Genomic DNA, 14,696 nt, shown 5'->3' with positions numbered 1-14,696 from the left:
CTTCACTTGTTCCTTTTGAGACACGAACAAAGAGTTGAAATACATTGTAATAGTGTGGTAAAGTGGGTTTCTTTGATTTTTCAATCTACTTAAGAATATAGTGACCGATTTGCTTTCATACACTACTACGGTAAGTCAGCCTTGTCATGTCCAACTTTGAAAGAGTAACAATATTTAAAGCAGCTGTTTGCAATGACACAATGTCTTCTATAAAAAAAATGGGGTGGGGACAAAATGCAGTACAAATATTATTGTTGTTTCATACATGAAAAAGAATTATGCTTTATATATCCCGAAACATAAAATACACTTTTAAAGTTACATGTCTAATTTTATTCTTTATCCTTGTCATTTCTTTTTTTTCCCTTCATAATATATTTTGTCCCAATAACTGTGGGTTAAGAAAGGCAGAATATCTTAGATCTCAGGGGAGTCACAAAGGGAAAACGGGGGGGGGGGGGTGAAGGCTAATACAAGGTGTCACATGTAAATTAAGCAATTCATCAATCATGTCTCTGATGAAACTTTTGTTCAAATTGCCTCCTGTGCAAGGAAAGAAGATTAAGAACTTAATGTAATGAAGGTGAACCAAAATGTTAAAGAAATTATTCTTAAGAGTTGAAAAAAAATCTATTCAAATGTTAAGTGAAGATTTGTCTCAGCACCAGAGTAACAGTAAACTGGCTGCAGTTCAGTAAACAAAGAATGATGAATTGTGGTGGTTGCAAAAGAAAACAGTGACTAAAGATGATGGAATATAAAGGAATTTACAGAGGTGACCTTAATATGAAAGAACTGTTAAGGAGAGATTTGGAGATGTGATTACCTAATCTAGAGGTTGAAGCAAGCATGAGAAAGAAACTCAGAATAATTCTGCCTTTATTAACATAAGTGACAAAAACTTGGACAGGTTTTCAAGATGTTACTATCCCATCCTGCTATATAGCAATATAGAAGCTTTCCTGGAATCTCTGTGGTGTCTGTTTCTTGACTTGGTCTATTTCCAAGGTCTGATATGGAATACAGAGGAAGGCCTTTGTGTGGAACTAATGTTATGAGGAGAAATATATGGTGCTAATGTGACATGGATTAATTTCATTGAATAAAAGAAACTTTAAAGAAATAATTGCTCAGTTTCCTGGAATTCATTTATTGGACATCAATGAAAACTATCCCTTCAGAGGCCTACAAATATAGGCTTTTTTTGGTACAGATGTCCATACTCAAGATGTAGGAAATTAGGCCCAGAAAAACCAGAAATCAGAACCAAAGCAAACACCTGGCAATGTTTCTCCATAACCATGAGCAGGTAATTAATAGAATTTTTTGCATGCTACTGTGTACTAGATGACCAGAGAAGGGCCTCAAAAGTCCAAGTGTTTAAAAGTAGCATCTTAGTCCTCCTGTCCACATCCTTCAGCCCTGCCTTGGAACCACTTTTATGGGCTACATAGTACTTTTGTTATTCAGTGAGCTAGAATTCTGTTTGAGCTCTTTATTGAGTTTGTTCTTGTTCAGCTGGTGGGAAAATGAATAAACTGCATGACTGAGGGTTGGCTTCAAACTCATCTCTGAGATATCAGAGGAGTAGAAATGAGGGAAAACCATGTCATGTGTGACCAGTTGACAACACTCCTAGGAATACATGAAAATGAAAGTTATAGGCAGATGACATTACTAGAAGCCAATAGTGTTTCTAAAGACCTTTAATAAACATACTGCTATTAAGCATTTTTTTTTGATTTTGTAAAAAGGAAAAGGCAAATATACAAAACAGTAGTTTCCTAACAGGGGAAATATCTAGAAATGACTAATGGGTTCAACACAGTGGTGGGATTCAGCCAGTTCGCACACTTCAGCAGAACCGGTAGCTAATTTTTAGTTGCCCAAGCCCAGAATGGACTTCCAGAAACAGCATCCACACACAGAACCGGTTGTTCACATATTTGAATCCAACCACTGATTCAACATATATGTGATTGGTATTCCATCCTGATTGCTAAAGTACTTTCTGTACTATTAGCCTTAGCAAGTTCATGTGATTCTCTAACATACTGTTCTATCTGGAGGTTAGGCAGATATTTTCAAAATTGTTTCTTATATAGAGCCTATGTTAAGGGCATGCTGCATGGCCAAGATATAGCATGGAGCAAAGTGTAATGGGATTTTTGAAAAAAAAATCCTACTTTTTTCTAACAGCATTATTTTTATTAGTATAATGCAATTATGTACCACATTTCCTCTGAAAGCCTACTATGTGACATAACTTACAACTCTGTAACATAGTACGGGCTGATAGTGACTGGTGAGATTCTTGGCCTAGCAGGAATTGAATGAGAATGTTACTGGGCTCATGTCCAACATCTTAACCACTATGAAAATGGTTAGGAATGACACAATTACCATGTTTTTCAGTGACTTTTTTCATGGGGATTGGACTAGATGACCTCCAAGATCCCTTCCAACATTATTATGGATCATCGCACAGTCAGCCAGATGTTCAGACTGGATTTGGCATTTTGTCTACCTATCGAGTCCTTACCCAGGACCTGGGATAGGCAGATGTGGATGTTTGATGGTATTACAGATATCGTCGCAGGATGGAAGCAGTTCCTAATAAGGCCGCCTTTTGCAATTGACTAATAGCGAATTTGTCAATGCCAATGTGTTCAAGTGGTGCTCCAGTTGTTTTGGGATTGCACCCAAGGAGCCTATTACTATTGGTACTACCCTTGCTTGCTTTTGCCACAGTCTTTCTATTTCTATTTGTAGGTCTTTGTATTTTGTTATCTTCTCCAGTTCTTTCTCTTCTATTCTGCTATCTCCAGGCACTGCCACGTCCACTATCCAGACTTTTTTGTCTTTCTTATCGACAATTGTTAAGTCTGGGGTGTTATGTTGCAGGTGCTTGTCTGTTTGAATTCTGAAGTCCCAGAGCAGTTTAATTTTATCATTTTCTATGACTTTCTCTATTTTATGATCCCACCAGTTTTTGCTTACAGGCAAATGATATTTTTTGCAGATCTTCCAATGCACCATTGTTGCTACTTTGTCATGCCGCTGCTTGTAATCAGTTTGTGCAATCTTCTTGCAACAGCTTACTAAGTAGTCCACTGTTTCTTCAGCTTCTTTGCATAGGCGGCACTTACTGTCTGTTGCTGTCTTCTCAATTTTGACTTTGTATGCATTTGTCCTTAAGGCTTGGTCTTGTGCAGACAGAATTAGTCCCTCGGTCTCTTTCTTCAATTTTCCTGCTCTTAGCCATTGCCAGGTTTATTATTATCTGCTTTCCCAGCTATTTTTTTCATGTATTGGCCATGTAGTGCTTTGTCTTCCCATGCCTCTATTCTGTTCTTCATTTGGTCTTTCTTGTAGGCCAGTTTGGTCTCTCCAGTAGTTAGTAAGCCTTCCTGATATACTAATTTCAGTGCATCTTCATCATTGTTCTTCAGATATTCTTCCAAAGCCATTTTTTCTTCTTCAACCATCTGATGTACTTGTAGCATTCCACGCCCACCTATTTGCCTTGGTAGATAAAGTCTATCAATGTCACTGCGTGGATGAAGGGCATGATTCATTGTCATTATTTTTCTGGTCTGCCTATCCATTGCTTTTAGTTCTGCTTGAGTCCAGTCCACTATTCCAGCTGTGTACCTAATGACTGGGATTGCCCAGGTGTTGATTGCCTTTATGGTATTATCCTCCATTGAGTTTGGATTTTAAGATCTTCTTCACTCTCTTGATGTATTCACCTCTAATCTTTTTCTTGACTTCAGTGTGCTTGATGTTGTCAGCTTGAAGGATACCCAAGTATTTGTAGTACTCTTCCTCATCCAGACTCTTAATGTTATTTTCGTGGGGCATCTTGATTCCTTCAGTTTTCACTATTTTTCCTTGTTTGATAGTAAGTGTGGCACATTTGTCCAAGCCAAACTCCATTACAATATCTTGGCTATATATACGGACAGTGTTGAGCAGCGATTCTATTTCAGATGATGTTTTTCCATACAGCTTCAGATCATCCATATAAAGGAGGTGGGATAGTCTGGCAGATGTTTTTGATGTTTGATAGCCATGTCCTATTCAGTATTATTGACAGAGGAAACAGTGCAATAACAAATAGTAATGGTGATAATGAATCTCCTTGAAATATTCCTCTCTTGATATTAACCTCTCCCAGTCTCTCACCATTGATCTGCAACTGTGTCTTCCATTGTGCCATCGATCTTTGCACAAATTTTCTGATGTTTCTACTGACTCCTGTTATTTCTAGGCACTTGATTATCCAATCATGTGGCAGAGAGTCAAATGCCTTTTTGTAGTCAATCCATGCCACATTCAGGTTGGTCTTCCTTCTCTTGCAGTTTTCCAAGATCATTTTGTCTATTAGGAGTTGATCTTTTGTTCCTCTGCTATTGGGGCGGTTTCCTTTCTGCTCAGGTGGAAAGAGATTGTTTTCAACTAGATGCTGTTGTACTGCATCAGCTACCACACCAGTTAGTAATTTGAAAGTTGTTGGTAAGCAGGTAATTGGCCTGTAGTTACCTGGTGTTGCCCCTTTTGCTGGATTTTTCATTATTAGGTAGGTTTTCCCAGTTGTTAGCCACTTTTCAATTTCTCCTCCTTGTAGTATATTGTTGAACTTTTGGCAATGAGTGGGTGTATAACAGTTAGATGTTTCAACCAAAACCCACGCAGTTCATCTTCACCTGGTGCTGACCAATTTTTGATTTTCTTTGCTCTTTTTTCTACCATTTTTGTTGTTATTACTAGTTCTTTCATTTCAACTTCTGTTTTATTTGCATCCACCTCTTTTAACCAAGCCGCATCCTTGTTGTATTTCTTTGGGTTATCCCATATCTGCTTCCAGAACTGCACTGTTTCTTCCTTGTCAGGTACTGACTGATTCCTTGCAGTTTCTCCATTGATGGATTGGTAGAAACGTTTCTGATTGGATTGAAATTGGAGGTTCTGCCTATAGTTTGCAATTCGAGCTTCATATCTACTGATTTTCCTGGCTATAGCTGTTATTTGTTGCTTTATTATTTCCAGTGCTTCCTTGATCTTCCTTGTTTCTAAGTGGTATTTCTTGATTAGGTATTCTTTGGTCTTCTTGTTCTTCAGCTTCTTTTCTTTCATCTGTTCTAGCTTGCTTGCATGTGATCTTAACTTGCTGATCTTATTTTCTAGTCTAACCTTCCATTTTTCTGGTGCACTGTTTGTTTGTTTTTCTTCTTTGTTGATTTTGCATCCCAGGTATTCTGTTATAACTGCAGCTGTACTGTACATTAGTTGGTTTGTTTCTTGCAGTGAATTGGTGCTTATACTTGATATTGCAGTATTTGCATCTTTTAATGCTTGTGCTAGCTGTTTCTTTGGAACAAGTATTATTATTATTATTATTATTATTATTATTATTATTATTATTATTATTATTTTATGTTTCTAGCTGTATCAATTACAAGGAGGTAAGCTGCCTATTTAAACAAATGGTCATTTAATAATTATATATTAAACTTTTTTCTATTTTGCCTATGGAAGAATGAATATCATCCTTTATCTGAACAATGAAATATGGGTAGCAAGACACATTTCCTTATTTTGTTGTCTTAGGACGCACTCTGGGATATTATAGTTGTTGTTCTTATGTTGCTGGAAATTTCCATTTCAAGAGATTCAGACATGAAAAATGTTATAGATCTGTCACTTTAGGTGTTCCATGGAGAAAACTAAAATCCAGGAAAATCAAATACAGAAAACCAATCAGGTGGGCTTCTGCCTGAGGAGGGCATTCTCCACTTTGTTTTTATCTTGGTTGTATTTGATTTAATCCTCTCAGAAGTTGTCTGAAAGGCAGCAGAAACAGTTCCGGAGTTAGTAATTTAGAAAGCAAACAGCCACCTTAAATTCAGCACCTGGTCAGACTATGGAGGAGAATGGGGCGACCATTTCTTTCCTCAGAGATTCAGCAGCTTTTCTCTTGAGTCAAGTAGCTAATGGCTGTCTCTCTGCAAGTCACAGGCTGGATGTTTAGGAGGCTCTGTTTTAGAACTAGAGAGGATCAGAGCTATCACATCCCATGTTTATTTGCACTTGGCACCATTATAATGATATAAATTTGGATATGTGTTTATAATCTGTTGCAGGTAAAGCAGGCAGTTTAAATAAAACTGACTATAAAACAATGTGACTGATATCCCCCTTCACACATAATTCAGATAGCCATTATGTTTTTGTTTGTTTCTATCATGATGGACAGCATGCACAGGAACCTATTGTCACATGCAATTAGTGTTATCTCCAGTTCTAATTAATAACATCAGACACACTGTCTCTTTTACTCCCATCTTAAAAGCCTGATCATTTACTTGAGATAATAATTCTGACTTTAAACTACTAATTCTCAATCCTTGTGATAAACAAAAACTGGCATTGTACCATGGGATTGTCTGATGCAGCCAAATAAACATGAACCATAGGATGGGGTTGCTATAAGAGCACAATTCTCTGTATTTTGTTTAAAACTACAGATGCCTCTATACAACTTAGCTCAGAAGAATCCACTTCTGCTTATACTGATGCATAAGGCATATGAGCTGGAATATGAAACATTGTTTATCCACAGCATCTCCCTTCTTTCCTAGGCTTTTTAATATCAGTTTTAACATCCATTTGTATGTTGATAGACATGAATGGTTGTAAAAGTAGTTTTAGCAACAGCTGGTCTGAAATATGAGGATAAGGCAACAAAGATCTACTCATCAGCTTTGGGAATATTATCCAGTACATCCAGTCCCAACACAAAGGTATATGGTATCATTAGGTCACATTGACTGGTGGCACCATCTCTCACCAATGCAAAAATCAGCAGTTTTGGAATGATTCAGAAGGAGGATGGCATTGACATCCACTAGGTCAATATCTATTCAGCCTTAGCCCAAAACCAACTTTGAATACATATATCAGATACTTTGAGCTCTGCTATTCCATTATGCACAGCAAATGCCAATCATTTCCAAATGTTGCTTAAATCTAGATACTGTGTTTAACATCACCATCCACAGATTAAAGATGCATTCAGCATAGTGTAATCCTGCTGCTTGTGAATTCTCAGAGTCATAGACAGATTGGTCCACTCAATCTAATCAATAGCTGGATTAAAGGAATGTAAGCCAAACAGTGCTCATATTTCCCTGTTCAAACTTTAAGACACTAAGTGCATAATCCTGCCCAGATTTTAGCCTTTGTGAAGTAGTGTAACAAGCCAACCCACCTATCTTCCTTCATATCAAAAAAGAAACAAAAACATGTTATTTAATTACTTGCCGCTTGCTAATTTAGCAGAAGCGCAAATCAGCTGTAGCCTGGCGCTGATCCTGGAGCTTCTGCTAACTTAGCAAGGGGCATGTCTTTTGGCGAAGCTGAGCAAGTGAGCTGGGCAGAGATCTCCTCTGTCTCTGCCTGTGCACAGGGAGGTTTGCTGGCAGCAAAGCCCCCAGCCACACTGGCAGCCTATCCCCCTCCCCTTGTCCCTTCCTGGGCATGGAGTGGGGGAGGAAGGAAGGGACGAAGAGGGAGGGAAGTAAGGAACAATGAGAGAGGGAAGGAAGGAAGGAACAATGGAAGGGAGGGAAGGAAGGAAGGGACAAAGAGGGAAGGAAGGAAGGGAGGGACAAGGGGAGAGAGGGAGGGAAGGAAGAAGAGACTAAGAGGGAGGGGAAGGAAAGGAAGGAAAGAAGGAAGGAAGAGACAATGGGAGAGAGGGAGGGAAGGAAGAGACTAAGGGAGGGGAAAGAAAGAAGGAAGGAAGGGACAATGGGAGAGGGAGGGAAGAAGGAAGAGATTAAGAAGGAGGTGAAGGAATGGAAGAAAAGAAGGAAGGAAGGGATAAGGGGAGGGAAGAAAGGCAGGCACCCACCCCAGTCCCATCCCAGAGATCCACAGATTCCCCCCCACAGGCACTCTGCAACCTGAGTGATCAGCTGGCCATGCCCCCTGGCCATTGATCACATGACCCTGGGATACTGTGAATGTCATAAGTATGAATCAGTTGTCAAGAATGTAAATCACATGACCCTGGGGATGCTGCAACAATCATAAGTGTGAAAAATGATCATAATTCGCTTTTTCAGTGCTGTTGTAACTTCTAACAGTCACTAAGTGAATTGTTGTAAGTCAAGGACTACCTATACCTTTCCATTTTTTCCTTTTTTTTTTTTTTTTTGGTCAAATTTTTGATACCCCCCAGCCATCTGGATGGGGGGATTGGGAGTCACCACAACATGAGGAACTGTATTAAAGGGTCACGGCATTAGGAAGGTTGAGAACCACTGTTCTAGAGGGAGATCTATGCTGTGTTGCAACTAATCCAAACAACAATAATCTCAAACCATGAGGAAATTAAACATAACCTTGAAAACATAAATGAACACATCTCCAATTTAACTTTACAACATAAAAATTCTCAGAAAATAAAAATAGAGAGTAAGCAGAAGGGGCAGACAGCTGAATATGGGACAGAGGAGGGAGATTTCAAGATGGAATTTAACAATACAAGGAAATATGACTTAACCCAGATGGGGAAAAAAATTACAGGAAACTCTGGACATGGAAAAGACAAACTACACTTTAAGATTACAAAATACATTTGAGGACAAGAAAGCAGATTTGGCAAAATGGATTTTGCCAGAAGAATTACAAGAACTTGAGAGACAAAAAATAATAAATAAAATCAAGGAAGAAAAAAAGGAAGGGATTTTCACTGGATGCAAGGGGCAAAACCTTCCTATGGAAACATCTTGCCTTTTTGCCTTTCGTACCTGCAACAACATTTATATGATTATGGGAAGATTCTTTGATTCATCGAAGCATATTGAACAAGGAAGATGTTGGGCAAAAAAAAAGAGGCTAAAGTGAGAATTAAGAAATTAGATAATGGGAATTACCAGAAGGAGTATTTAAAAATTAAACATTTGTTTGAATATGGTTAAAGAAATAGAAAGATTTTGAATATAAATGAAGATTAGTTTAAGAGGGATGAATCCCTCAAGTAATATAGCAGTGATGGCAAACCTTTTAGAGACTGAATGCCCAAACTGCAACCCAAAACCCACTTATGCATTGTCGGGTGCCAGGTGGGTGTGGCCCATTGGCTGGGTGTGGCCAATTGGGTGGGCGTGGCTGCGGTGGTAACGGCAGACTGGGTGGGACTAAAAATTTCAATCAATTCCAACTTTGCAAGATTTTTTTCCCCCCAAGAAGTTGAAATTGACTGATTGAAACCCCCCCCTTTTTTTTTTTTGCACCCGGCAGTGAAGGCCTAAAGCAAAAAGATTTTATAAAACGCAGCTGACAGCCTAGGACTGGGGCAATGGCACGCGTGCCCCCAGAGAGGGCTCTGAGTGCCGCCTCTGGCATCCGTGCCATAGGTTTGCCACGACTGTAATATAGTATGCCTTCTTTCTTTTTTCTTTTGTGTTTCGTTTTTTGACATGAGAAATATAAAAATGTTGGGATGGTTTACATAAAAAAAAATGTTTTCTCTGTTTTGTCTTTTTTTCCCCTCTTATTTTTCTTTAAGATATGAGAAATTTAAAAATGTGATGGTTTGTATGAGAAAAAAGACTTAAATATTTAAGTGTAACTAATTTTGAGAAAATTTTAACCAGTAAGAATGTTTTGAATATTGTGGGGAAAACAAATTTAAATAAGAATATAAACAGGATTTATGATGAGGCAATCAAGACTATCAATGAAAAGAAGCTTTATATTGATATGGTTATTATTTGCAGAACACGAGAAAAATGTGTATATTTAATTGTCGTTTATTTAAATAAGAACTGTATTAATTTAAGGTTGGCAAAAGAGAATATTATTGGAAAAAGAGGAAATCAAGTAAAGCTATTATATGAACTATAGAATGTTTAACAAATATTAAATAAAATATTTAATAAAATTAAATGGAAACTTTGATCCCAATTTCTCATATACACTTTGAAAAAAACAAAACAAAAATGAATATCATTTTGATATCTTATGCTTGCCCTGTGTTGCTTCTCTCTAGATTAACCTTTTGGTCTTGATTTTTTTTCCCCTTTATTCCAAAGATGAGATCAATTTTAGCAACAGGTTACAAACCTGATGTGATTATAACTCAAAACATGTCAGGATTTTTCTATTATCAGTTGTACACCAGGTATTTGAGCTGCCTAATACTGTATCTGAAGTAAAATTTCATGCACAGAAAAACAAGCTGAGATTCTTGGACTTTGTTATGATTGAATCTGTATGGTTTTAATTTCCTTTGTATGGTTTGAGAGGAATCCTTTTAAAATCAGCATCTACAAAGGAAAATGTTCTTTTTTAAAATATATAAAGCTTATAAAAGGGTTTGCTGTTATGATGTATTTGGTTACTAAAACTGAAATGGCCACCTGGCATGGACAGATAAAAATGCAGAAGTGATTTTTGATACTATCATATTTTTAGAAGTCATAACAGTGAATCTTACTCACTAGAAACAAACACACTTGATATATCTTCTATGATTAGCAATATTATAATATTCACACATACCAAAGATAAGTCAAAATTCAAGTGAGATGGACAATTTCCTGATGATGAAGCAAAAGAAAGAAAAAAAGAAAAAGAATAATTGCTAAATGCAATTATTTTTGGATGACAGATGCAGAAATTATATGTTAACAACTGTCAAAATGATAGAGTGAAAAGATTTATTTTTCTGTTGGAAAAAAAATCTGGTTATAATTTATATGAGTCTTAACAGATTTTTTATTGGACAAAAAGTGAAGAGCACAGTATACAAATAGTTAACTATGGTTATCTCCTTATCAATTTCAGATGTGTGCTAAATTAATGATGCAATGTTTCCAGAATACAGTGCTGAAGTACAGACCATTGGGGTTATGACAAGTCATCATATTTATATATCATTTTGCAGAGGGGGGACTAATGCAAGACTAAATAAAAAAGAAACTAAAAAGCACAACTAATTATAACAGAGGCCTAGTAATTATTGTAATATTTCATGGGGAATCTATGTTTCCATATACTAACATTGTTTGGTCATTCATATTTTGGCTTACTAAACTATAATATGTACAGGCCCAGGGAAAATGTGCCACCTGCGGATAAGCCAACCCTCAAATCTTATTTTATTTTTTTTTTTGTATGTTTTAATTTGCACAATTGGCTTATCTACGAATGGCACATTTTTCATGGTATTTTGATTAAAAATTTGATGGTCTGCTTATCTGTGGATGGGTTTATCCAGAGTATATATGGGATATAAGGGTACTTTTAAAAAGCTGAGAGGAAAATCTACCTTATATATTCATGGATAAGCCCATTGGTAGATAAGCTGAACCCAATTTTGGGAGTGTATTTTGGCACCTAAAATTCTCTGCTGATCTGCAATTATATACGGTATCTGTAATACTCAAAATAGTATTCAGATTAAGATCTCTCTGAAACAGAACTGGAACCAATAACACCATGTTTTCTGACTAGGGAGAGATTGAACTACTAAATTCTTTTGATACATAAAATTACAAAAGTGTGCATCATTGTTAACTCGGTAAATCTTGTACAATTTTATAGACACTAATCATGTTAATATGGTGGATGAACTGCTGATAAATTTAAAGGACACTTGATCATGAAGCTCCAAGTATTCTTGCCAATTTGCTTCTGATTTAAAAAAAGGGGAGCATCTATTGGTATGCCTATCAGGGCTACTGTATGTTCTGTGAAAATATCAATAACATATCACTAATATTTAAAACATGCCTGGATTAGACAACTTGAACAATAATTTTCAATCTAAATGTACATTTGCATCTATTGAATGTGACTTCCGCGAAAACTGGTTGTGCTTGAAGGGAGTTATAGCCACTGTGATTCGAATAGCATTCTGTTAGAAGAAAGACATTGACAAACTGTGGATCTGTTTGCTGAAGACATGAATCATGTTACCAATCACATAAAGTTTCAGTGGTACCAAGAGCCTTTTTTAATATTAATATTAAAAAATGTTCCAGAAGTTATATCTTTTGAATCTATCATTTAAAATTGTATGACTCTGCTTTGCTAATATTAAAATGCAATTTGCTAAGATGCACCAACCCTTAGGCAGAATTACTAGAAATGTGACTAAGAAAAAGGACTATTGAACTTAAAGGATTGGTATGAAAAAGACGTTTTTAATTGCTCGGTCACTAGTTCAAATGCAAGCCACATGGATTATTTCAACTCGATGGAATAGCCACTAATAATCAGTAGTTAGTAAAGTGTCTAATATTATAGGCCTATATTTGAAAATGCCAAATGAAGTATTTAATAGAGAAGTATGGAAGAATACATTATTTACAGAAAGTATAATTCTTACATAGCTCATATACAATATGATGTTCATGTTACTTTGGTGATATATAATTACATTGTTTACATTTACTTAAAAGGTTTCATAGCCTCCATCTAGATTATAGTTATATAATCTTTTTCATGTCAAGATAATCATGGAGAGAATTAAGGCTGAAAAGAGGGGTCAGGGAACAGAGAAACGAGCACATTACATTTCTTAAAAGCATTCATTTTTTTCTGAGATGTTATGAAGGTCACTGTTTCAAAAAAATATGGACAAAAATGGCCAAACTATGTTTTTGTACAGTGTGTATAGAATTTTGTTTTGTTCTATAAACACAGAGGAGACCAAGGTAAAAAGTATTTTGGCCTTCAACTATGCAAATTCCAAATTAGATAGATAGATAGATAGATAGATAGATAGATAGATAGATAGATAGATAGATAGATAGATAGATAGATAGATAGATAGATAGATAGGTAGGTAGGTAGGTAGGTAGGTAGGTAGGTAGGTAGGTAGGTAGGTAGGTAGGTAGGCAGGCAGGCAGGCAGGCAGGCAGGCAGGCAGGCAGGCAGGCAGGCAGGCAGGCAGGCAGGCAGGCAGATGGGGCAGACAGACAGACAGACAGACAGATAGATAGATAGATAGATAGATAGATAGATAGATAGATAGATAGAACTTTGATCAACATATGTGGTGTGTGTGTGTGTGCGTGTGCGTGCATACACACATAACATATATATTAAAATGGCAATTAAAATAAATTATATGAGTTAAAAATGAAGAAATGACACCTCTCTGAACAGAGAAGGAACAGAACAGAGTGCAAAGGATTTGACCAGGATGAGGTATATATTCTGTACCATCTCTTTCACTAGTTCAGAGACTGTTAACTGACTTCAGTGGGCTTACATTTTTAACAATTGTGTGTGTCTCTGTGTGTGAGTGTGTGCGATATTTATCCAAATCATTAGAGGAAGTTTGATTCTGCCTTTGCTATTTTTGCAGCTATATATTCTTCCTTTATGTACCCAGCAGTTGTTTCACTAACAGAGATTGCATTCAGGAAATAAGAAGACTCCCAACAACAGCATTCTGCTTCCCACAAAGAGAACGTTTGCCTCCTAGAAACTCACAAACAACACATGGAAGCAATGAATTGCTCCAGCTAGTTGTTTCAGTAGCAGACATTTAAATGGGACTTTTAACATGGTACCTTAATAAATATTTTACCTGCGGCAAAGACTTCTGCCATGAATTCATCTCCTTCTTTTCACTGCCTACTAAAACAAAAGGCTATTACCACTTCTTCTGAAAAATAATTTTAATAAATTAATTCTGAACAAGTGTCAAGAAATATTTCTGAATCCATTTCCTTTTCCTCAAGTATTCTGTGGAGGATGAAAAGAAGAACTTCTCATCCTTTGTCTCCAAAGCAACTGCTGTAGTACTTGCTTTAGTTCAAGGGGAACTTTACCTGAATCCAGTCCTCTTTCTCCTAGTAATTGATTTGTTTCACAGGAAGGAAATGAATCAACCTTCCTTTCTCCCCTGCTGAAATTCCTTGTGGGTCTCCACTTGTAATGGCTATTACAAACACAGCTTTATAGAGTGTCCAGAAGCATCTATCTATCCAAGAATCCATCTATATTTTGAAGCCAGCTTTAGCCTGAGATGCTTGATGTCCTATAACATTCAGGAACAGTTTAACTACTAAGGGAGTTGAACTGTCAGCCACCTAATGTTTGCAAATAGTTCAGCTCCTGTGAGAGAAATGAAAGGCCAGTTTGGCTAGGGAAAATGTGGAGCAAAGGGCAGAGGAACAATGTGGGCAAGTAACAGAATTGCATAGAAATGGTCCCCTGATGGTAGATCTAAGTTAAATAAGCTGCCAGATACTGACCTGAACATGACTTTTTAAGAACTACCATGGCAAAGTGCCTCATTGCACTCCCTCTCTCTGTCACTGTTCACAGATGCTCAGAGAGGAGATTGATGACAATAAAGAAGCCCATTTCATATAACAATGCTTTGTTAGCAACCACGTACTAGAGAGATTTCACAATTATAGTAGTTAATTCTTAATCCCCTCTTTATTCATGAGCTTTGGCTCATGCTGAATGATAGGAACTGTAGTCCTCAAAGTTGAAGCCAAGGCAAAAGCAATTCCTATAATTAATAAGTTTGCTTCAGCCATGTTTGTACTTGAACTATGTTAGTACTTAATGGCAATAAGGGAACATTTACAGTGAAAATTAACATTCTGGTCAGGACATTCACCACTGAAGCAAAATCATTTTCACGTAAGCATTGC

Source organism: Crotalus tigris, unplaced genomic scaffold, assembly GCF_016545835.1.
Source record: "Crotalus tigris isolate CLP2741 ecotype Arizona unplaced genomic scaffold, ASM1654583v1 scf7180000017551.9496454, whole genome shotgun sequence".
Lineage (NCBI taxonomy): Eukaryota > Metazoa > Chordata > Lepidosauria > Squamata > Viperidae > Crotalus > Crotalus tigris.
This window is presented reverse-complemented; position numbering follows the sequence as displayed.